The sequence below is a fragment of the Salvelinus alpinus genome, chromosome 3 (assembly GCF_045679555.1).
Source record: "Salvelinus alpinus chromosome 3, SLU_Salpinus.1, whole genome shotgun sequence".
Lineage (NCBI taxonomy): Eukaryota > Metazoa > Chordata > Actinopteri > Salmoniformes > Salmonidae > Salvelinus > Salvelinus alpinus.
This window is the reverse complement of record NC_092088.1, coordinates 76461860-76483976: the sequence shown is the minus strand read 5'-3', so window position 1 is coordinate 76483976 and position 22117 is coordinate 76461860. Positions and strand designations below refer to the sequence as shown.

The following is a 22117-nucleotide window of genomic DNA, read 5'->3' as shown; positions in this document are numbered from 1 at the left end:
CATTGTGACTATTGTTCTGCTAATAGCCCTTGTGAAAACATGTTTTCAAAAGGCCCCCAGGGCCAACAGAGAAGTTCCTTACTTTTCTCCCCTTCCACATGCCTCTTCCATTTATTCCCATAGTAATTCGTTATGGTTTGCATTGCAAATGAGGGCATAAACTGGGTCAAGACGCCAGCAGAGTAAGTAGACCTTTATGTAGTAAAATAAAGGTTAAATAAAAATAAATAAATAAGACCTACAACACTTTTAACAGCACATTACTCAACACTAGTGAGACTCATGTCACCTACAGTAGGCCTACAGTATATCTAAAAATATTTTCATGTGTTTGATGTATTTGAGACCATTTCACTGATTCCACTCCAGTCATTACCATGAGCCCGTCCTACCCAATTAAGGTGCCACCAACCTCCTGTATTATATCCCCTTTCTAAATAGAGGCTGAATATCTTTGGGGAACAGTTGATTTCATCTCCACCTCCAACCTGAAGTACTTCACCAAGGAGATGACAGCTGAGTTCTATGCTCTCAAAGGCATGTTCCTGGCCCAGATCAACAAGTATGTGCTCATCTATACTCACTCTTCGGGTTGACTTGGTGACAGGCTCACTCTTCATGTTGACTTGGTGACAGGCTCACTCTTCGGGTTGACTTGGTGATAGGCTCACTCTTCATGTTGACTTGGTGACAGGCTCACTCTTCATGTTGACTTGGTGACAGGCTCACTCTTCATGTTGACTTGGTGACAGGCTCACTCTTCATGTTGACTTGGTGACAGGCTCACTCTTCATGTTGACTTGGTGACAGGCTCACTCTTCATGTTGACTTGGTGACAGGCTCACTCTTCATGTTGACTTGGTGACAGGCTCACTCTTCATGTTGACTTGGTGACAGGCTCACTCTTCATGTTGACTTGGTGACAGGCTCACTCTCGGGTTGACTTGGTGACAGGCTCACTCTCGGGTTGACTTGGTGACAGGCTCACTCTTCAGGTTGACTTGGTGACAGGCTCACTCTTCAGGTTGACTTGGTGACAGGCTCACTCTTCATGTTGACTTGGTGACAGGCTCACTCTTCATGTTGACTTGGTGACAGGCTCACTCTTCATGTTGACTTGGTGACAGGTTCACTCTTCAGGTTGACTTGGTGACATGCTCACTCTTCAGGTTGACGTGGTGACAGGCTCACTCTTCAGGTTGACTTGGTGACAGGCTCACTCTTCATGTTGACTTGGTGACAGGCTCACTCTTCATGTTGACTTGGTGACAGGCTCACTCTTCATGTTGACTTGGTGACAGGCTCACTCTTCATGTTGACTTGGTGACAGGCTCACTCTTCATGTTGACTTGGTGACAGGCTCACTCTTCATGTTGACTTGGTGACAGGCTCACTCTTCATGTTGACTTGGTGACAGGCTCACTCTTCATGTTGACTTGGTGACAGGCTCACTCTTCATGTTGACTTGGTGACAGGCTCACTCTTCATGTTGACTTGGTGACAGGCTCACTCTTCATGTTGACTTGGTGACAGGCTCACTCTCGGGTTGACTTGGTGACAGGCTCACTCTTCAGGTTGACTTGGTGACAGGCTCACTCTTCAGGTTGACTTGGTGACATGCTCACTCTTCAGGTTGACTTGGTGACAGGCTCACTCTTCATGTTGACTTGGTGACAGGCTCACTCTTCGGGTTGACTTGGTGACAGGCTCACTCTTCAGGTTGACTTGGTGACAGTCTCTATTTATAATCTCAGACACTTATTTCTAACCGTGTCATCAACACACGCCTGTGTCTACACTATGTTCTCACTGCAAGGGGTGTCTTTAGAGCACACAGACAGACAGACAGACAGACAGACAGACAGACAGACAGACAGACAGACAGACAGACAGACAAAAACATGTAGCACACACACAACCCCCTCCGTGCCCTTCTCCAATCTCTCTTTCACGCACACACACACCGCTTTCCCACTCACCTCTCAGCGCCAACTCATCTCATCAGCCCTGACATGATGGCGGTGCCCCACGGGGTGAAAGACAAATTGGGGATGGCTATTAAATATCTGCGCCCGAATAATTAACTCGCTGGCAATTTACTGGAATCAGCAGAAATTTGCCTAACCTCAGCAGTAGGGCCCTAATACAGTCATTAAGAACACACACACACACAGACACCTACACACCACAACACACTCTCACTCTGCGGGAGTATGAACAGCATGGTTCAGACCTGGGGTAGAGGTTTGGGGCGTACAGTTAGGTGGTGTGTGTGTGACTTGACACACGGCTGGGCGTTTCTCCCCGCTCCACTCTCCTCCCTCCTCAGCCCGCTCCCCTCTCCCCTCTTCCCATTCCTTCTCCCCGCTCCTCTCCTCGCCCCCCTCTACCCGGTCTGCTCCCGCTGAGGAGAAACTGTTTATATGCTTTAACACGGCCAATGTGACTGTAGGGGCCTGGCTCAGACTCCCACAGCAACCAGCCTCCACGTTCCTTTATCTAAATGCCAAATAGGTTTTTATAATAACACATTATAATTAATTGGCCTGGGAGCCATTTTACACTAGGTGTGTTTACTCCTCACGGTTTGATGTGTGAAACGTCTCCCAAAATGATGGGGTTGTTTGACTAAGCCCTGTTGAGCTTTTGTTATGTTGACAGACAAGTGGCTTTATTTTGACTGAGGGACATGTTTATTTTTTATGGGGTGCCTTGCCCATTATTCCTTAATCAAGTCCCAAATGGGGTGTACAATTATTATGGTTTATGGCTTACAGGGGAGGAAGATGCATTGAAAGTGACTGATGGTTGAACATATTTTTCACAGTCTGCATAGCACAACAGTCAAACATAGGTGTCTCTTTATGTGTGTGTCTGCTTAATGTTTAACCTATAAAAGGAACACTTGAGCTGTGAGTTCTAGATTTTGGATGCAGGATAAGGAATCCTCAAGGACTCCCAAGTTTATCTGCATTGGTTTTTCTCTAAGCTGTAGCCTCTTCTGCGTTTAAGCTTATTCTCAGATCCAGTATACAGAGCCATAACCTGCTTTGTGATGTGTTGATGAAATGTTGTGACGCTGTTAAGCTGCAATGTCACTGTGCTATTAAAGCTCATTGATCAGCTCCGTGTGATAACGTGAGACTGGCTTTGACGCACTTCACCACAGTAAAAGCTCTAGACCTTCACTGGCACAGAAGTCATGCTACATTAAGACCTGCACAGAAGTCATGCTACATTAAGACCTGCACAGAAGTCATGCTACATTAAGACCTGCACAGAAGTCATGCTACATTAAGACCTGCACAGAAGTCATGCTACATTAAGACCTGCACAGAAGTCATGCTACATTAAGACCTGCACAGAAGTCATGCTACATTAAGACCTGCACAGAAGTCATGCTACATTAAGACCTGCACAGAAGTCATGCTACATTAAGACCTGCACAGAAGTCATGCTACATTAAGACCTGCACAGAAGTCATGCTACATTAAGACCTGCACAGAAGTCATGCTACATTAAGACCTGCACAGAAGTCATGCTACATTAAGACCTGCACAGAAGTCATGCTACATTAAGACCTGCACAGAAGTCATGCTACATTGAGTCCTTCACAGAATTCATGCCACATTGAGTCCTTCACAGAAGTCATGCTACATTAAGACCTGCACAGAAGTCATGCTACATTAAGACCTGCACAGAAGTCATGCTACATTGAGTCCTTCACAGAATTCATGCCACATTGAGTCCTTCACAGAAGTCATGCTACAGTAAGTGCTAATGCTAGCTGTAATGGTGGGAGAAGAGCCTTGTAGATGAAGAGGGGAAGATGAATCCCCCTTTTCTCTCTCTCAACATACTCCCACCTCTATTTTCCCTTCTTCCTCTCCCTCTCCCCATTCCTCTCCATAGTCCTCTCCCCTCTTTCTCCTTCTCTTGCCATTCCCCCTTCCTCCACACTCCTCTATCCTCCCTTCTCCGTCTCCCTCTCCGTCCTCTCCATATCCCCCCTTCCCTCTCACTCTCTTCGTTACTCCCCCTCTCCTTCAGGTCAGAGGTGGCTAACAAGGCGTTCTCGGTGGTGGTCAAGATGCATGATGTCTTAGTGAAGGCCTGGGCCATGTGGGGGGACGACCTGGAGAACATCTTCATTAAGGAGCACCAGCTGCACTTGGGTGTGTCCGCCCTCACCTGCTACCTGCATGCCTGCCGACACCAGAACGAGAGCAAGTCACGCAAGTACCTGGCTGAGGTGGGATAAACTTAGTTCTCCCCACTACTGCTTGTGTGATCCAAGCAAACACAGATGAGCTAGAGTAATATCCCTATGTGAGGCACAGCTACTGGTAATATTCCAGTGTATACCTCATGATGCACAGCTACTGGTAACCTTCCAGCTTTTTCCTCATATGAGGTACAGTTACTGTCAGAGGTCACCAAGTGTAACATAGCTTAAGCGTGTAAATCAGCTAGAAAGATGTGTCGGCATCGAGTAATTGTCTCTGGCCCCTTCCAGTTAGGGGGAGTGATGAGCTCTACAGCAGAGTTAAACAACTCAATCGCTGGTTGAAAACTGTTTTCTGCCCCTTCCAAAAGATAGAATTTGTAGATAATTGGCACTCTTTCTGGGACTCACCCACAAACAGGACCAAGCCTGGCCTGCTGAGGAGTGACATACTCCATCCAAGCTGGAGGGGTGCTATCATCTTATCTATGAACATTGACAGGGATCTAACTCCTCCAGCTCCACAATGAGATAGGGTGCAGGCCAGGCAGCAGGCTGTTAGCCAGCCTGCCAGCTTAGTTGGGTCTGCCACTAGCACAGTCAGTGTAGTCAGCTCAGCTATCCCCATTGAGACCGTGTCTGTGTCTCGATCTAGGTTGGGCAAAACTAAACATGGCGGTGTTCGCCTTAGCAATCTCACTGGAATAAAGACTTCCTCCATTCCTGTCATTATTGAAAGAGATTGTGATATCTCACATCTCAAAATAGGGCTACTTAATGTTAGATCCCTCACCTCCAAGGCAGTTATAGTCAATGAACTAATCACTGATCATAATCTTGATGTGATTGGCCTGTCTGAAACATGGCTTAAGCCTGATTAATTTACTGTGTTAAATGATGCCTCTTCTCCTGGTTAACCTAGTGACCATATCTCCCGCGCATCCCGCAAAGGCGGAGGTGTTGCTAACATTTACGATAGCAAATTTCAATTTACAAAAAAAAATGGCTGCGTTTTTGTCTTTTGAGCTTCTAGTCATTAAATCTATGCAGCCTACTCAATCACTTTTTATAGCTACTGTTTACAGGCTCACTGGGCTGTATACAGCATTACTTACTGAGTTCCCTGAATTCCTATCGGACCTTGTAGTCATGGAAGATAATATTCAAAGTTTTTGGTGACTTTAATATTCACATGGAAAAGTCCACAGACGCACTCCAAAAGGCTTTTGGAGCCATCATCAACTCAGTGGGTTTTGTCCAACATGACTCTGGACCTACTCACTGCCACAGTCATACTCTAGTCATACACCTAGTTTTGCCCCGTGGAATAAATATTGTGGATCTTAATGTTTTTTCTCATAATCTTGGACAATCGGACCAACATTTTATTACGTTTGCAATCGCAAACAAATATTCTGCTTAGACCCCAACCAAGGATCATCAAAAGCCGAGCTATAAATTCTTGGGCAACCCAAAGATTCCTAGACTCCCTCCACCTACCCAAGGACGTCAGAGTACAAACATTGTTAACCACCTAACTGAGGAACTAAATTTAACCTTGTGTAATACCCTCGACGCAGTTGCACCCCTAAAAACAAAAAAACATTTGTCATAAGAAACTAGATCCCTCGTATACAGAAATACCCGAGCCCTGAAGCGAGCTTCCAGAAAATTGGAACGGAAATGGCGCTCCACCAAGCTGGCTTGGAAAGACAGTACCATGTAATATCGAAGAGCCCTCAGTGCTGCTCGATCAATCTATTTTTCCAACTTAATTGAAGAGAATAAGAACAATCCTAAATGCATTTTTGATATGGTCCCAAAGCTAACTAAAAAGCAGCATTCCCTAAGAGAGGATGGCTTTCACTTCAGCAGTGATAAATTCATGAACTTCTTTGACGAAAAGATCATGATCATTCGAAAGCAAATTACGGACTCCTCTTTAAATCTGCGTATTTCTCCAAAGCTCAGTTGTCCTGAGGCTGCACAACACTGCCAGAACCTAGGAGCAAAGGAGACACTCAAGTTTAAAAAATCCTATATCTCTTGACACATTCATGAAAATAGTCATGGCCACTAAACCTTCAAGCTGCATACTGGACCCCCAACTAAACTACTGAAAGAGCTGCTTCCTGAGCTTGGCCCTCCTATGTTGAACATAATAAACAGCTGCCTATCCACCGGATGTGTACCAAACTCACTAAAAGTTGTAGTAATTAAGCCTCTCTTGAAAAAGCCAAACCTTGACCCAGAAAATAAAAAAAACTATCAGCCTATATCGAATCTCCCATTCCTCTCAAACATTTTTGAAAAACCTGTTGCGCACTCACTGCCTTCCTGAAGACAAACAATGTATACGAAATGCTTCAGTCTGTTTTTGACCCATTCATAGCACTGAGACTGCACTCGTGAAGGTGGTAAATTTCCTTTAAATGGCGTCAGACCAAGGCTCTGCATCTGTCCTCGTGCTCCTAGACCTTAGTGCTGCTTTTGACACCATCGATCACCACATTCTTTTGGAGAGATTGGAAACCCAAATTAGTCTACACGGACAAGTTCTGGCCTGGTTTAGATCTTATCTGTTGGAAAGATATCAGTTTGTTTCTGTGGATGGTTTGTCCTCTGACATATCAATTGTAAGTTTCGGTGTTCCTCAAGGTTCTGTTTTAGGACCACTATTGATTTCACAATATATTTTACCTCTTGGTGATGTCATTCGAAAACATAATGTTAACTTTTACTGCTATAAGGACAATACAGCTGTACATTTCAATGTAACAGATCTCGTACACAGATGAACAGGGAGACTCTTGTGAAGTTTAACTCCCACAAATGGTTCTCGGCGTGTAGGAGTTGTGTTCATCAGCCTTTATTTAGACTAGGTTCTCCAAGATAACTCAAAATGGAGTATTTAGTGGAAGCACTTTCTTTCTCTTTCGGTTCCACCAAGTGGAGCATCCATGTCAAAGAAAGACCATCTATTCTTCACCACCAATCACTGCCATAGTCTCCTTTAATCTCATGCTTCGCTCAGACTGACCCAAACTAACAACAAGACCAGACCACACCGCACAGCCTCAGCTCAGACTGTCCCTCACAAACAACCAGACCACACCGCTCAGACTGACCCTCACTAACAACCAGACCAGACCAGACCGCACAGCCTCAGCTCAGACTGTCCCTCACTAACAACCAGACCACACCGCACCAGCCTCAGCTCAGACTGACCCTCACTAACAACCAGACCAGACCACGCCGCCCAGCCTCAGATCAGACTGTCCCTCACTAACAACCAGACCAGACCGCACCAGCCTCAGCTCAGACTGACCCTCACTAACAACCAGACCAGACCACGCCGCCCCAGATCAGAATGTCCCTCACTAACAACCAGACCAGACCACGCCGCCCAGCCTCCCCTCCAGACCAATCAATACTAAAAACTCTGATCCTATGATGCTCTTTCTGGAGGCCTAGCTGACTGTGGTACCAGAAAGAGCAATGGACAGTTGTAGCCAATAGTCCTACTGCAAAAGCTATTGTAGATGGATTATATACGGTGGTGTTAGATCACTGTTCTCAGAAATACATTATATATACAAAAGTATGTGGACACCCCTTCAAATAAGTGGATTTGGCTATTCCACCCACACCTGTTGCTGACAGGTGTATAAAATCAAGTACATCCATGCAATCTCTATAGTCAAACATTGGCAGTAGAATGGCCTTACTAAAGAGCTCAGTGACTTTCAAACAGGCACTGTCATAGGATGCCACCTTTCCAACAAGTCAGTTCATCAGCTGTAAATTATGTTATTCTGAAGTGGAAACGTCTAGGCTCTACAACGGCTGAGCTGCGAAGTGGTAGGCCAACCAAGCTCACAGAACGGGCCGAGCAGCCACACACAAGCCTAAGATCATCATATGCAATGCTAGGCATCGTCTGGTGTAAAGCTCGCCGCCATTGGGCTCTGGAGCAGTGGAAACATGTTCTCTGGAGTGATTAATCATGCTTCACCATCTGGCAGTCCGACGGACGAATCTGGGTTTGGCGGATACCAGGAGAATGCTACCTGCCCCAATGCATAGTGTCAACTGTAAAGTTTGGTGGAGTAGGAATAATGGTCTGGGGTTTTTCATGGTTTGGGGAAGGCCCCTTAGTTCCAGTGAAGGGAAATGTTAACGCTACAATACATGCAATACATACAATTACATGCTAGACGATTCGGTGCTTCCAACTTTGTGGCAACAGTTTGGGGGAAGGCCCTTTCTTATTTCAGCGTGACAATGCCCCCGTGCACGAAGCGAGGTTCATACAGAAATGGTTTGTCGAGATCAGTGTGGAATAACTTTTCTGGCCTGTTCAGAGCTCTGACCCAACTCAAACCCATCAAACACCTTTGAGATGAATTGGAATGCTGACTTCGAGCCAGGCCTAATCGCCCAACATCAGTGCCTGACCTCACTAATGCTCTTGTGGCTGAATGGTAGCAAGTCTCCGAAGCAATGTTCCAACATCTAGTGGAAAGCCTTCCCAGAAGAGTGGAGGCTGTTATAGCAGCAAAGAGGGGACCAACTCCATATTAATGACCATGGTTTTGGAATGAGATATTCGACGAGCAGATGTCCACAAACTTTTGGTCATGTAGTGTATGTCCAGATAAGATACTGTAGTTGATCTTCATTGGGTGATGGTGGAACTGGACAACAGCATATAATGCACTAAATGGACAATAGGGTGTCATTAAGATGAAGATGGCCTGTATTAAAATTGAAAGAGTAACAGGACAACAGTCTCTCCCTCTCCAGTATGTGCTGTTATATTGTCCGTCACGCAAATACTGTAATCATCTTTCACAGAAATAATCACAGGCCATTCCATTTCCTATGGGTTGGCGTTTCTGGGGATGAACATTAAACGATGCCCTTGGTATTGTATGAAGAGATGAGATGGCTGGCTGGGGCATGGTAACTGCGTTGTGTCCCAAATGGCACCCTATTCCCTATGTAGTTAACTGTTTTTGGTCAGGGCCCCTAGGGCTCTGGTCAAAAGTAGTGCACTATATAGAGAATAGGGTCCCATTTGGGACGCACTCTGGGTCTGGTCCTGGTAGCGTTATCAGTAATCATACACAAGATGTGTGGCCTGGCTGGCTGGTTGAAAGGGGTAGAGGGCCAGGAGGGTGGATGGGTTGGGGGGGTTTATGTCTACATCAACAGTCCCCCCCAGGAGGGAGTTCACCTACTGAGTGACCCCTCTCTCTACTCCCCTCTCAAAGTGGCTAGAGCTTGCCAGGAAAGCAACCTTCCCCTCTCCCTCTCACTGTTCATGTGTGCCACTGATCTTAGCTGCAGAGATGGTCCGGTGATGATACTACAGGCAATTAAGCCCTTTAGTTACCATTGAAATGTTGACGACAACCTCCCTCTAACGGTGTCACTATTCTCACCCACCCTCTCTATCTCTCTCTCCTGCCCTTTTCATCCCTCCATCCCCAGGTGCTGTGGCTGCTGAGTTTCCATAACAAGAACACCCTGGCGGATGCTGTGGACAAGTACTGCATCGGGGTGCCGCCCGTTCAGTGGTTGGCATGGATACCATAGCTCCTGAACTTCCTGGTGGGGTCATAGGGCAAACCCCTGCTCAACCTCATCAGCCAGGTACGTCAATCTGTCTACTACAGCATACCTGTGACCACCCATAACACAACTGTACCCACAGAGATCCTATTGAATTAAGTTTTAATATATAATTCTATGCCTGTGGCCACCTCAAGTCCATAGAATAAGCCGATCTGTCTACAGCACACCCCATTAGAATTAGAAATCTACAGTATAAAAAGTAAGGTAAGCGTTGCTAGGGTACACAATAATAGATATTTGTAGACGGGTAGTCTTTGGCAAAGGGGTTCATTGGTTAATTAACAAAAGAAAACGAGGAGGACCAAAGCACTCTTCCGAGAAACACTATATAGTGTTTCTCAACTTTCTCAACTTTTTTGTACCAGGGACGGGCAAGCTGTGGACCTTCCTGTACCACAAGCAATCAGCCCTCCTCTCCTCATCACTCTTAAATGTGATTTTTTTTCCCCCCCCATATGTATCTGTCCATGTTTGTCTGTGTCCGTGACTGAGGGGAAAGGGGTGTGTGTGCGCATAAGAGTACCGCCATGTTAGCCTAATAAAGATAGATTAACAGCAATCAGTGCCAGAGTGGCCTCTCTCCAGCACTTTGGATTTATCAAATTAACCATTCATATTCCTCTCCTCTCATTTATTGGCTTCCCTCTCTTCCCCTCTCTCCAGTGAGCCTTTTCAAATTATTTATGGAAGGAATGATTATTAAGTTAATATCAAACGCATCTGCAGTGCAGGAACAGAGCTGCCAATTAAAGTAGGTGACTAATCTGCTTTCCGTTAATTAAGTATTATTTAAAGTGGCGTGAACTTCAAAGAATAGTTGGCTACGTCAAACACCCCTCATCCAGCCGGTAGAGCGGGAAATGGGAGAGAAGGAGGGAGGAGGAGAAGTAGGGAATGAAGAGAGAGAGAACAGAGAGTGTGAGAGAAGGGAGAGCAAAGAGTCGAGAGAGCAGTTGTAAGGCATAATTGACTGCACACCACCTAAGTAAGTTTGGATGCCAGTTAGGGTTAGGGTTGGATGCCAGTTAGTATCTGTCTGATCTCAGAATCTGTCTGTAGCACTCTGAGTGGAAACACACCATATTAAGGATAGTTAGTCAATCCCACGTCAAGTGCTTAAAGGAATAGATATATGGCTTTGTTAGTTATTAAATCAGGCTTCCTCAACCTTTTTTTGATCCAGCGCTCCCTTTACCTATTACATGAGTGGAAAGACATCAAGGAGAGTTTTTTGAATGTCTTTTGGCGTTTGGTATTTTGGGAGTGAATGGGTGAGGCCTTTCCACCCTCCTCATTCCTCCTCGCCCTATGATAAGTGAAGGGTAAAAGGTTGAGTGTCTTTCTGTAAAATAAAAAAAGCAGCAAAGCACCTTTTTAATGGATGGAAGCCTTTATCTCAGCGATGCTGAATAATTTAGTGTTTCTCCGCGCGATTCAGGTGCACGACGGGATGTTTTAAAAACGGACAGTGAAATATTAATGAAGGTTAGCCCTGAGGGGCAGAGGAGAGATGAATCACAGCGTTAACATTCCTTTAGACAATCTAACACCCCTCCTCTTCACCCCCTTCAAAATATGACATCCTTCATCGCCTGATCTCAACTTCCTCTCCTTCTTCCTTATCTCCTTCTTCCTCCTTTCATCTTTAATCTGCCACTTAAGGTTACCACAAGCTTCACTCCATCGATCTACGTGAGTGTGTGCACGTGAGTGTAGTGGGATTTTTGGATTAGCGGACACCTTTTGTTAACATGATAGCAATGTTTTAAAATGTTTGTCTTTTCATTTTGTGAATGCAAGGAAGAGTCACCTTCCCTTGCTTGTAGTAGCTAGCTGGCAGCCTAGCTAGATGGTTTCACCCTGGATAAAAAATATAGCAAGCTAGCTAGCCTTTTTAGCTTCCCACATCTCTGGCTAATATTATTATATTTGCTGGTGTAACATAAAACATTTTCCCAGTTTGATATGCTGCTTGTGTATACATTCCCATATCAGCTAACAATAAAATAAAAAACAGATGGCTAGCTAGATCAAATCAAAATGTATTCATCGCAACAGGTGTAGTCTTTACCATGAAATGTTTACTTATGAGCCCTTTCCCAACAATGCAGAGTTAAAAATTAAGATGTTTTATTTTGCAAATAACAAAAAATACAATTAAAAAGGAAATAGTAACACAATAACAATAACGAGGCTGTAGAGTACTGGTACTGTGGTACGAGGTAGTTGAGGTAATAATGAGGCTCCAGAGTACTGGTACTAGGGTACGAGATAGTGAGGTTATAACGAGGCTCTAGAGTACTGGTACTGGGGTACAAGGTAGTGAGGTAATAACTAGGCTCTAGAGTACTGGTACTGGGGTACGAGGTAGTGAGGTAATAACGAGGCTCTAGAGCACTGGTACTGGGGTACGAGGTAGTGAGGTAATAACGAGGATCCTGAGCACTGGTACTGGGGTACGAGGTTGTGTGGTAATAACAAGGCTATATACAAGGAGTACTGTACTGGGGTATAAGGTAGTTAACGTAATAACTAGGCTATATGCAAGGAGTACTGGTACTGGGGTACGAGGTAGTTGAGGTATAACGAGGCTATATAAAAGGAGTACTGGTACTGGGGTACAAGGTAGTTGAGGTAATAACAATAATATACAGGGAGTACTGGTACCGAGTCAGGGTACGAGGTAGTTGAAGTAATAACGAGGCTATATACAAGGAGTACTGGTACCGAGTCAATGTGCAGGGGGTATGAGGTAATTGAGGTAATATGTACTGTACATGTAGGTAGGGGTATAACATTTCCTCATCTCCCACCCCTTCTAATGCAACTAGCCCCCATGCTCCTCCATCTTTTTCCCCTGCCCCGCTACAAAGTTTCTCCCTGCAGGCGGTCACTGAGTCCGATGTGCTAAAGGAGCTCCTTTAACTTGACCCCAAAAAATAATCTGGGTCAGATGGTATAGACCATTTCTTCTTTAAGGTTGCTGCCCCTATAATCACCAATCCTATCTCTGACATTCTTAACCTGTCTCTCCTCTTGGGGAGGTTCCCATTGCTTGGAAGGCAGTCACGGTTAGTCCTTCTTAACCTGTCTCTCCTCTTTGGGGAGGTTCCTATTGCTTGGAAGACAGTCACGGTTAGTCCTTTATTTAGAGGGGGAGATCAAGCTGATCCAAGATGGTGTAGCAGTGCAGATGTTGTTTGTCGTTCTCCCGTGTTCATTTGACATTTTTCGTCTTCTTTGTATACAGTTCAATATATTTTTAACCTTAACCTTTAAGGGGGTGCTGTTTCAACTTGGACATTTATCGTTCCCAAATTAAACTGCCTCGTACTCAATTCTTGCTCGTACAATATGCATATTATTATTACTATTGGATAGAAAACAATCTCTAGTTTCTAAAACCGTTTGAATTATGTCTGTGGGTGAACCAGAACTCTTTCTGCAGCGAAATTCATGACAGGAACTGCGAAGGTCTGAAAACGCGGCTCTGTTCTCAGATCAGTTTAAAGCTCTGTATGTATCCTATGGGTCGACATGAACTGCACCCGCCTTCCCCTGGATGTCAGTAACCAATGAGAAGTGGAATGGAGTGTCTACGTAGTTCTCAGAGCTTATAAAAGGCCAAGGAACGAAGGGAGCTCTCTTTTCGTCGTTCGTCATTGCGCGAAGCAAGACCTCAGGATGGCATTTTGAAACGCTCAGTTATCGGCCTTAGCTATATCCGTCTGTAATTTAATTCGATATAGGTGTTAGAAACATCATAACGAAGTTATTTTAAACCGAGTTATATCAGTTTATGCGAGTATATTGCTATTTTCGGAATTTCCTTAGTATTGCGCTTTGAACATTTGGGCATGTTGTGGCCACATAGCTAATGTTAGCTGCTAATTCCGAAGTTGAAGACAACGTTTTACAACCAAGCAACGATTATTTTGGACAAAGGACCACTTGCCCAAGATTCTGATGGAAGCTCGTCCAAAAGTAAGAGCTATTTATGATGTTATTCCGTATTTATGTGGAAAAATGTAAACGCATTTGTCCGCCATTATTGCGGCACTAGTCTGGCTGTAACGCACACTGTATGTCTAGTAACGTTAATTTTAAAAATCTAACACAGCGGTTGCATTAATAACTAATGCATCTTTCATTTGCTGTCCAACCTGTATTTTTTAGTCAAGTTTACGATTATTTATTGATTAGATTAGGTGCCTTTCCAAGATGGCGCAGGCCAGAATGCATGACCTGTTGCCACTGATCACATTGTATAACCACGATTTGTGCTGCTAAATATGCACATTTTCGAACAAAACCTATATGCATTGTGTAATATGATGTTACAGTACTGTCATCTGACGAAGTATATCAAGGTTAGTCAAAAATTATATATCTTTTGCTGTATTGTTACGATCGCTAACCTGTGCTGCTGGTAAATTGCTTGTGTTTCTGGCTATTGTGCTAAGCTAATATAATGCTATATTGTGTTTTCGCTGTAAAACACTTAAAAAATCTGACATATTGGCTGGATTCACAAGATGTTGGGCTTTCATTTGCTGTACGCTGTGTATTTTTCAGAAATGTTTTAAGATGAGTAATTAGGTATTTGACGTTGGTCTCTGTAATTATTCTGGCAGCTTCGGCACTATTTCAGATTGCAGCTGCAATGTAGAACTGTGATTTATACCTGAAATATGCACATTTTTCTAAAAAAACATATGCTATACAATAAATATGTTATCAGACTGTCATCTTATGAAGTTGTTTCTTGGTTAGTGGCTATTTATATCTTTATTTGGTCGAATTAGTGATGGCTACTGATGGAGTAAAAAACTGGTGGAGTAAAAAAAGTGGTGTCTTTTGCTAACGTGGTTAGCTAATAGATTTACATATTGTGTCTTCCCTGTAAAACATTTTAAAAATCAGAAATGATGGCTGGATTCACAAGATGTGTATCTTTCATCTGGTGTCTTGGACTTGTGATTTAATGATATTTAGATGCTAGTATTTACTTGTGACTCTATGCTAGGCTATGCTAGTCAGCTTTTTTACTGTGGGGGGTGCTCCCGGATCCGGGTTTGGGAGGAATTAGAGGTTAATCTCTTTTGCCATTTTTAAATGAAATATACCTTCTGGCAACCCACCTCACCCAATGTGATATGGATCTGCTATTTGTAGACCTTATAGCCAGAATCTCCATCAGAAGCTGACCCAGATTATTATTCTCTCCCCAAAGAGGAGAGACAGGTTAAGAAGGACAAAGCTAGCCATCAGAAGCTAACCAGCTAATTAGCTACTAGCTATTAAGTCATTGTTAGCCACTGCTAGTGGCCTTTACCTTTTGCACAGACACCAGTCGCTTTTAGCCTGGATAATACTTGCCAGCCTGCCAGTATCGGACTGTTTTTATCCACTACAACACTGGATTCCTGCCGTAAGCCCTGGACCATTACTCCTGATCATCACAGCTAGCTAGCTGCCACCGAGTGGCCCAGCCCCGAAGTTAGCCTTAAGCCAGGCCCATCTCCCGGTCTGCTCAGTGGAACCTATGATCACTCGGCTACACAGCTAATGCCTCCCGGACTCTTCACTAACACGACTAGAATCGACTACACCACAGGATTCTTGCCGTAAGCTCTGGACCTTTGCATCGGATCATCACTGCTAGCTAGCTGCTACCGAGTGGCTATAGTGGCTGACGCCCTTGTCCCAAAGCTAGCACCAGTTAGCCGCGAGCCAGGCGCATCTCCCTGGTAGCAATCGAAATTACTCCAGCTACAATACCTCTTTTGTCAACTGGCCTGGACCCTTTGTCGACACGGAGCCCCGCCGTTCCATCACGGCTGGTCTGCCGACGTAATTCCATCCATTGTGCCCTCAACCGGCCTTTGCCCGACGTCGGAGCAGACGCTTCTACTAGCCCTGGCCTGCACATAAAAAATAAAAAAATTGAACGCCGTGTCTCCTGCTTGCTAGCGTAGTAACGACTACCTAGCGGCTTCCTTGTTTCATCTATTGCTGTTCACTGGACCCTATGATCACTTGACTACATAGCTGATGCCTGCTGGAGTGTTTATTAATCACGGTACTCCATTTTATTTATTTTTGTTTATCTGTCGGCCCCAGCCTCGATCTCAGGCCCTGTGTGTAGTTAACTGACCCTCTCTACCCATTCATCGCCATTTTACCTGTTGTTGTTGTCTTAGCTGATTAGCTGTTGTTGTTTCACCTGTTGTTGTCTTAGCTAGCTCTCCCAATCAACACCTGGGATTGCTTTATGCCTCACTTTATGTCTCTCTCTAATGTTAGTACGCCTTGTATACTGTTGTTTAGGAAAGTTATCATTGTTTTAGTTGACTGCGGAGCCCCTAGTCCCACTCAACATGCCTCAGATACCTCTTTTGTCCCACCTCCCACACATGCGGTGACCTCACCCACTATAACTAGTGCGTCCAGAAATGCAACCTCTCTTATCGTCACTCAATGCCTAGGTTTACCTCCACTGTACCCATACCCTACCATACGCCTGTCTGTACATTATGCCCTGAATCTATCCTACCATGCCCAGAAATCTGCTCCTTTTATTCTCTGTCCCCAACGCACTAGACAACCAGTTTTGATAGCCTTTAGCCATACCCTCATCCTACTCCTCCTCTGTTCCTCGGGTGATGTGGAGGTTAACCCAGGCCCTGCGTGTCTCCACCCGCTCTCATTTATTGACTTTTGTAACGGTAAAAGCCTTTCATGCATCAGAAGCCTTCTCCCTAAGTTTGTTTTACTCACTGCTTTAGCACACTCCACCAACCCTGATGTCCTTGCCGTGTCTGAATCCTGGCTTCGGAAGGTCACCAAAAATTCGGAGATTTCCATCCCCAACTACAAAATTTTTCGTCAAGATAGAATTGCCAAAGGTGGAGGAGTTGCAATCTACTGCAGAGAAAGTGTCACGTTCCTGACCTGTTTTCCGTTGTTTTTGTATTTGTTTAGTATGGTCAGGGCGTGAGCTGGGTGGGTAGTCTATGTTATGTGTTTCTATGTTGGGTTCAATGTGTTGCCTGATATGGTTCTCAATTAGGGGCAGGTGTTTGACGTTTCCTCTGATTGAGAACCATATTAAGGTAGGCTGTTCTCACTGTTTGTTTGTGGGTGATTGTCATCCGTGTCAGTGTTTGTTACCACACGGGACTGTTTCGTTTGTCTAGTCTGTTCCTGTTCGTGCGTTCTTCGTTTATTTGTAAGTTCTCATGTTCAGGTCGGTCTACGTCGTTTTTGTTATTTTGTATTTATTCAAGTGTACTTCGTGTTTCGGCTTGTCTAAATAAATTCATCATGTCTTCACAACACGCTGCATTTTGGTCCGATCCTTGCTCCTCCTCGTCCGAGGAGGAGAACGACTTAGACGACCGTTACAGAATCACCCACCAACCAAGGACCAAGCGGCGTGGGAGAAAGCAGCAGCAGCGATCGCAGGATTCCTGGACATGGGAGGAAATACTGGACGGTAAAGGTCCATGGGCACAACCTGGAGAATATCGCCGCCCTCGTGAAGAGCTGGAGGCAGCTAAAGCCGAGAGGCGGCGGTATGAGGAGGCAGCACGGAAACAGGAGCAAAATCTGGACTACACTACGTGGGAGGAGATCGACAGGTGGGCGATCGACCCAGGGAGAAAGCCGGAGCCCGCCTGGGATTCTTTGGCGCAGTGTGAGGAGGGATACCGGCGAATGGAGGCAGCACGACGATGCGGTAGGAAGCCTGTTAGTCAAGCCAAAAAAATTGTTGGGGGGGGGGGCTAAAGGGTAGTGTGGCAAAGTCAGGTAGGAGACCTGCGCCAACTTCCCGATCTTACCGTGGAGAGCGAGAGTACGGGCAGACGCCGTGTTATGCGGTAGAGTGCACGGTGTCTCCTGTACGTGTGCATAGCCCGGTGCGGGTTATTCCACCTCCCCGCACTGGCAGGGCTAGATTGAGTATTGAGCCAGGTGCCATGAAGCCGGCTCAACGCTGGTCTCCAGTGCGTCTCCTCGGGCCGGCATACATGGCACCAGCCTTACGCATGGTGTCCCCGGTTCGCCTACACAGCCCAGTGCGGGTTATTCCACCTCCCCGCACTGGTCGGGCTACGGGGAGCATACAATCAGGTAAGGTTGGGCAGGCTCAGTGCTCAAGGGAGCCAGTACGCCTGCATGGTCCGGTATATCCGGTGCCACCTCCCCGCCCCAGCCCAGTACCACCAGTGCTTACACCACGCACCAGGCTTCCTGTGCGTCTCCAGAGCCCTGTTCCTCCTCCACGCACTAGCCCTGTGGTGCGTGTCTCCAGCCCAGTACCTCCAGTTCCGGTACCACGCACCAAGCCTCCTGTGCGCCTCCAGAGTCCTGTGCGTCCTGTTGTTGCTCCCCGCACTAGCCTTAAGGTGCGTGTCCTTAGCACGGTACCTCCAGTTCCGGCACCACGCACCAGGCCTACAGTACACCTCAGCCGGCCAGAGTCTGCCGTCTGCCCAACGGCGCCTGAACTGCCCGTCTGCCCAACGCCGTCTGAGCTGTCCGTCTGCCTGTCCTGAGCCTTCAAAGCCGCCCGTCAGTCCTGAGTCTTCAAAGCCGCCCGTCTGTCCTGAGACTTCAAAGCCGCCCGTCTGTCCTGAGCCTTCAAAGCCGCCCGTCTGTCCTGAGCCTTCCGCCAGACAGGAGCAGCCAGAGCCTTCCGCCAGACAGGAGCAGCCAGAGCCTTCCGCCAGACAGGAGCAGCCAGAGCCGTCAGCCAGTCATGAGCTGCCCTTCAGTCATGAGCTGCCCTTCAGTCATGAGCTGCCCTCTAGTCATGAGCTGCCCTCCAGTCATGAGCTGCCCTCCAGTCCGGAGCGACCATTCAGTCCGGAGCTGCTCTTCAGTCCGGAGTTGCCCCTCTGTCCTGAGCTACCCCTCTGTCCTGAGCTACCCCTCTGTCCTGAGCTACCTCTCTGTCCTGAGCTACCTCTCTGTCCTGAGCTAAATGCTGGAAGACCCAGCCACGACCCATCTTCAATGCTCTTACTGAGGGAAGGAGGTTGTTGGCCAAGATCTCGCGATACATGGCCCCATCCATCCTCCCCTCAATACGGTGCAGTCGTCCTGTCCCCTTGTCAGAAAAGCATCCTCAAAGAATGATGTTTCCACCTCCATGCTTCACGGTTGGGATGGTGTTCTTGGGGTTGTACTCATCCTTCTTCTTCCTCCAAACATGGCGAGTGGAGTTTAGACCAAAAAGCTATATTTTTGTCTCATCAGACCACATGACCTTCTCCCATTCCTCCTCTGGATCATCCAGATGGTCATTGGCAAACTTCAGACGGGCCTGGACATGCGCTGGCTTGAGCAGGGGGACCTTGCGTGCGCTGCAGAATTTTAATCCATGACGACGTAGTGTGTTACTAATGGTTTTCTTTGAGACTGTGGTCCCAGCTCTCTTCAGGTCATTGACCAGGTCCTGCCATGTAGTTCTGGGCTGATCCCTCACCTTCCTCATGATCATTGATGCCCCACGAGGTGAGATCTTGCATGGAGCCCCAGACCGAGGGTGATTGACCATCATCTTGAACTTCTTCCATTTTCTAATAATTGTGCCAACAGTTGTTGCCTTCTCACCAAGCTGCTTGCCTATTGTCCTGTAGCCCATCCCAGCCTTGTGCAGGTCTACAATTTTATCCCTGATGTCCTTACACAGCTCTCTGGTCTTGGCCATTGTGGAGAGGTTGGAGTCTGTTTGATTGAGTGTGTGGACAGGTGTCTTTTATACAGGTAACGAGTGGAGAACAGGAGGGCTTCTTAAAGAAAAACTAACAGGACTGTGGGAGCCGGAATTCTTACTGGTTGGTAGGTGATCAAATACTTATGTCATGCAATAAAATGCAAATGAATTACTTAAAAATCATACAATGTGATTTTCTGGATTTTTGTTTTAGATTCCGTCTCTCACAGTTGAAGTGTACCTATGATAAAAATTACAGACCTCTACATGCTTTGTAAGTAGGAAAACCTGCAAAATCGGCAGTGTGTCAAGTACTTGTTCTCCCCACTGTATAAGTTTTTGCTAGGTAAAGCTCCGTCTTATCTCAGCTCACTGGTCACGATAACAACACCCACCCGTAGCACGCGCTCCAGCAGGTATATTTCACTGGTCATCCCCAAAGCCAACACCTCCTTTGGCCTTCTTTCCTTTCAGTTCTCCGCTGGCCCCTCAGCTGGCCCCTGGCGCCTCCACAGTGAGGCCCCGGTGTTCGCACCGGGGGACAGGGTCTGGCTCTCGACCCGAAACCTGCCCCTCCGCCTGCCCTGCCGGAAGCTGGGTCCGCGGTTTGTGGGGCCATTCAAAGTCCTGAGGAGACTGAACGAGGTATGCTACAGGTTACAGCTTCCCCCCAGATGACCGTATTAATCCCTCGTTCCATGTGTCTCTCCTCAGGCTGGTGGTGGCTGGTCCACTCCAGTAGTCTGAGGTGCGGGAGGTTCCTCCACCCCCTCTGGACATCGAGGGGGCCACGGCGTATGCTGTTCGAGCCATCCTGTACTCGAGGCGTCGGGCAAGGGGCCTTCAGTACCTCGTGGAGTGGGAGGGTTACGGTCCGGAGGAGAGATGCTGGGTGCCGGTGGCGGACGTCCCGGACCCTTCGTTGCTGCGGGATTTCCACCGTCTCCACCCGGATCGCCCTGCGCCTCGTCCTCCGGATCGTCCCCGAGGTCGGTGCTGCTGGAGCCGCGCGTCAAGGGGGGGGGGGGGGGGGGTACTGTCACGACTTCCGCCAAAGTTGGTCCCTCTCCTTGTTCGGGCGGCGTTCGGCGGTTGACGTCACCGGCCTTCGAGCCATTGCCGACCCACTTTTCATTTTCCATTTGTTTTGTCTTTGTTTTACACACCTGGTTTCATTCCCCAATTACTTGTTCATTATTTAACCCTCTGTTCCACCATGGTTTTTGTGAGTGATTGTTTGTATGTATACGGTCTGTTATTGTGGGCTAGTTTATTGTGTTGTATATATTTGTATTCTTGAGTAAAGAACGTTCATTACTCATATCTGCTGTCCTGCGCCTGACTCCTCCACAGCAGCTACACACAGGCCGATTACACTAGGACACATCACAGCACTCTATACTCCTCTGTAAACTGGTCATCTCTGTATACCCGTCACAAGGTTGATGGTTATTTATAAAACCCTCTTAGGCCTCACTCCCCCCTATCTGAGATATCTACTGCAGCCCTAATCCTCCACATACAATACCCGCTCTGCCAGTCACATTCTGTTAAAGGTCCCCAAAGCACACACATCCCTGGGTTGCTCCTCTTTTCAGTTTGCTGCAGCTAGCGACTGGAACGAGCTGCAACAAACACTCAAACTGGACACTTTTATCTGAATCTCTTCATTCAATTACTCAATCATGGACACTCTTACTGCCAGTTGTGGCTGCTTTGCTTGATGTATTTTTGTCTCTACCTTCTAGCCCTTTGTGCTTTTGTCTGTGCCCATAATGTTTGTATCCTGTTTTGTGGTGCTACCATGTTGTGCTGCTGCCATGTTATATTGCTACCATGTTGTGTTATCATGTGTTGATGACATGCTATGTTGTTGTCTTAGGTCTCTCTTTATCTGGTGTTGTGTTGTCTCTCTTGTTGCGATTTGTGTTTTGTCCTATATTTTTTATTTCATTTATTTTTATTTTTAATCCCTGCCACCATCCCTGCAGGAAGACATTTGCCTTTTGGTAGGCCACCATTGTAAATAAGAATTTGTTCTTAACTGACTTGCCTGGTAAAATAACCTCTGACGAGTCACAAACCCGGATCCGGGATCCCCCCATCAAAAAAGCAGACTAGCATAGCCTAGCCTAAAGCTACAGGGATATCATATAATCAAATGTTCATGAAATCACAAGTCCAAGACACCAGATGAAAGATACAGATCTTGTGAATCCAGCCATCATTTCCGATTGTTTAAATGTTTTACAGGGAAGACACAATATGTATTATTCTATTAGCTAACCACCATAGCAAAAGACAACTTTTTTTCCCACCATTTCTTTCCTGCATAGGTAGCCATCACTAATTCGACCAAATAAAGATATAAATAGCCACTAACCAAGAAAAAACTTCATCAGATGACAGTCTGATAACATATTTATTGTATAGCATATGTTTTGTTCGAAAAATGTGCATATTTCAGGTATAAATCACAGTTCTACATTGCAGCTGCAATCTGAAATAGCGTCGATGCAGGCAGAATA

At 46.2% G+C, this 22117-nt stretch overlaps 1 pseudogene; it reads left to right on the top strand.

Annotated features, from left to right (window-relative positions):
• The window catches only part of LOC139569847 (transformation/transcription domain-associated protein-like), a 166868-nt pseudogene that overhangs the window by 88270 nt on the left and 56481 nt on the right, over positions 1–22117 (top strand).